Consider the following 3,671-nt stretch of genomic DNA (forward strand, 5'->3'; position numbering starts at 1 on the left):
CTATAATCACTGTCTGTGCCATTTAAATGACCACAAAAATTGAGTAGCCTTTATCGTCCTTTGCTTTTACAATAGCTCTTGCATTTGCCAGATAGGCTTGAAGATTGCAAACTTGTTCTAGTTGTTGTTAATTGTAAATAACTGGACACTGAGTATTTGCTCACAAACAACGTCCACCAAACTGCGCTGAAACTCAATAGAGAACAGGGTATTATCTTTATTTTTAACAAGGCCACGGAGCTAAGACATCATGCACCTTATTCCATAAGCTTTCATAGAAAAAGCGCAATATAAGTATTAAAGGTAATTTCCTAGCCGCCATTATGACGATACTAGAGAAGCATTAGCAGGGTAATTGCGCAATTGAACTAACGGATGATTAAAATGAACATTAATTCGTGAAAAGTACTGTTTAAGATGTTATTGAATTCCCGTCAATTAATTGAATTTCTGTTCTCTCTTAATGAAGGGCAAAAGGGTGTAAAAATGAATGGAATACATGGACGAAATTTGACCCCGAGCGTGTAGGCAGGGTTGTTTCACGATTTAGAGTAAGCAGTGTGACTATGTCACTAACTCCTTAAACACTGAATATCATCAGAGCCTTAACTACGCTGATATACATTTTTAGTCTAACAATATTATTCGTCACGTTCCATTTTATTTTATATCTTCTATTCTTACGTTTTCAATTCTTTTTTATCAGTCTTACGTATTTTACAATACACTGATCACTGATCACTGCGTTACATCAATTCATCTCAACTCAAACAAGAATTAAGAGAACATTGCAATCGTTTTCAACGCAAAATCCCGCTGTATCCAGAACAATATTGCAGTAATCAGTGTGATCCGTGATTTCACTGTGAATAGTTTCGGTTCACTGAGTTCATTTGCTACGTTCATATGGGATGTCACAAATCTAACAATGGAGTTCTATTAGTTCTAATTTGGGGCACCCAACGAGATATATAGTTCAAAACCACTTAAACATAGCATTGTTGAACGTATTTTAGTATTTAAACGGTAGGTATAGGCATATTTTTATCCCCTAAAATTTTTTCAGCTGTTCGGATTTCCTAGCTGAAAGTCTAGTGATCCGAAACTTATAGGAATCAAAAGTTACCTTTTCGCAAATTTTAGGCAGAAAAAAGGCTCCCGAAAATTCTAGGTCACCTTTTTAGGGTAAAAATGCGTTAAAAATGAGCAATTATGCCATTTTTCAGATGTTCGAAAATCCTAGGAGAGGCAGGCAGGCAAGAAATTTTACAACAAATGTTCCGCAAATTCTAGATCTCAAATCGTCTTCCGAACAGATATTTTCCGAAAATTGACGTTGGGTGCCCCTGTTTAATTTATTCATCATTCTAGTGAGAGCATGATTTACTTTTCTGTGTTATCAATTGCAAATAAATAGTTCGTTGCGTTACATCATTTCATCTTGCCTCGTCCACAATATGCCCATTTCCATTGAATAAATTTCAAACTTCACTGCTAGGGTGGGGAATGAAATGAAAACAATTCGCAACAAGGATGAGGAATGCCGGAATATATATTTCTTAGCTTTTTATTTCCCCAAGCTTTGCAGTCAAGTTCAAGTTTATTGTATCGAAACTGTGACATCATAATACACCTATGATAAAACGTTTACCAATCCTTTGTCTCTGTCACTCGCAAGACCTAACCTTTGGTTATCACTGACTTTATTTTTTAAAGTGGAAACATGCGCTTAGCTATATGGTAAAAAAAAACTGTACCAGCTAGTTTACACGAATGCCAAGGTAAAAAAATTATTATAGATGAATAAAAATTGAAATGAAACTGAAAAGATAGTTGAAACAAGATAAAGGCGGTTATACACAAGGTAACTGAGATAGTTTTTTTCCTAAAGCCGTAAGGAGTTTTTCGTATGGAGTAGTATGGTAAGTTATGTCAATCTATGCAAATAATTCAATTTCTAACACTTATAACCCTGAATTCAAGATCACTTCAGCACTTAAGGCAATTTCAGATAGGTGGGTCAGCATTTTAGTCTTAGAAACAATTCATGGTGTGTACGTATCAAAATTGGGCGTACATCTCTGCATTTCAAAGAATAATACCGGAAGGCATTTTTGCCATGGCGAACAAAATACCAAGGTCAGAGTCAAACACTGACTTCATACATTTGTACAGTTTGTTTTAACCAATCTTCTTTTATCTCCATCTTCAAAAGTTGTTCCAACACTCGCCGTGCACATTTTGTAAACGTTTTGTCGTGAAGAATAGCAAAAAGGAAACTGCCCTCGATAACCTTGCAGGCGCGTTCAAACTGGTATAATAGATGAGCTTCGAACAATGCTGGGTCATCGGTGTAAATGTTCACTGTCCAGTGTGTGAACGCTACCCTAGGCGAGAGGACACCGAAGCTCACAGATCTCGGAGGAACTCCTTCGGTGTGGGATTTTTCGACGGCGACGTAAATATCGCCGTATTCCTGTGCCAGGTAGTCGATATTTGATCGGAGTGGCTCAATAAGAGTGGATTCCATGTTTATCAGGTTGTGTGGAAACAATTTCCTAGCTACTGTGGGAGCAAAAACAACATCGCAAAGGTAATCCTGGGTGCAAGGTGTGACTTCTGCGGTGGAATTAAGAGACGAAGACGGTGCTTTCTGAGGTCTGAGGGATGCTTTTTTGACGAAGCAGGCCAAATTCATCTGGAATCCAAGGGACTTAAAGGATCGATAGGCGGAATGTTCCCCATACGTTACGAGGCGGTGTCTTTAAATATATCTGGAAATCTTATTCGTATAAATTCAGTTACCGCATTTGAGAGGGCTTTGTATATTCCTTGTCCCTGAAACTCTGGTAAAGTACGTGCTGCTCGAGTGACGTATGTCCGTCCCTCATCCACAATGATAAATGCCACCAGACTCACTAGTTTGTCACCAGAGAAAGCTAGCATTACTTTCCAATTTTCCATCCCCATCCATGTGTGATACCTCTTTGGAAGATAGTCATTTCCTTCGTATATTCCCTCAGATATTTTCAGAATTTCGTGAAAGTCGCTTGATTGGGCAAGACGAAAAGCTAACCCTGCCATGGCTGAAAAGAATCTGAAAACACGTCAGTCTTACAAGGAGTTTTCGTTTCCGAATACTTAATAGTTGACTCCTTAGACTTGCTTCAAGTAGCCCTCCTGAAACTCTTCGATTGAGAAGTTAAAGCGAGCGAAGCGAGCTTAAAGTTAGGTCGCGCACGACCGAACAAGCTATGAAGTCGGAAGGAACAAGAAGTCTGTGGAATTCAGTGTCGCCATGGGTCACTTCTCATGCATTGATACCTTCATTTCAAATGTCGAGAATGTCTGCTTTCTATTGTACACTTATCGCCAGAAATTTCGAACCGATACGTGCAGTTACGACGTGACACTTGGAAAAATTCAAGCTCTAATGTCGCTTCCCGATTACAGAAGACATATGGGATATTTTTTTGTTAATCAGTTTACTGAAATGATTTTAAAATGATCGGTCTTGGGGGTATCTACTTTTGATCACATACCATCGATCTTTGTTTGTAAGCATTAGTTGTCATTAGAACCCTGAATTTCGGTTCGGTTTTCCAGATTTTAAGAGCATACATTTTACGACCTCCCTTAAAGGGCCTACGTCGCGCAATTTTAGGCAATTT

General features: G+C 38.4%; 1 pseudogene; it reads right to left on the reverse strand.

Annotated features, from left to right (window-relative positions):
- Window positions 1-1,976: 1,976 nt before the first annotated feature.
- On the reverse strand, window positions 1,977-3,216 carry LOC138048763 (uncharacterized; annotated as a pseudogene).
- Between the last annotated feature and the right edge of the window lie 455 nt (window positions 3,217-3,671).

Source organism: Montipora capricornis, chromosome 5 (genome assembly GCF_036669925.1).
Source record: "Montipora capricornis isolate CH-2021 chromosome 5, ASM3666992v2, whole genome shotgun sequence".
NCBI classification, from domain to species: domain Eukaryota; kingdom Metazoa; phylum Cnidaria; class Anthozoa; order Scleractinia; family Acroporidae; genus Montipora; species Montipora capricornis.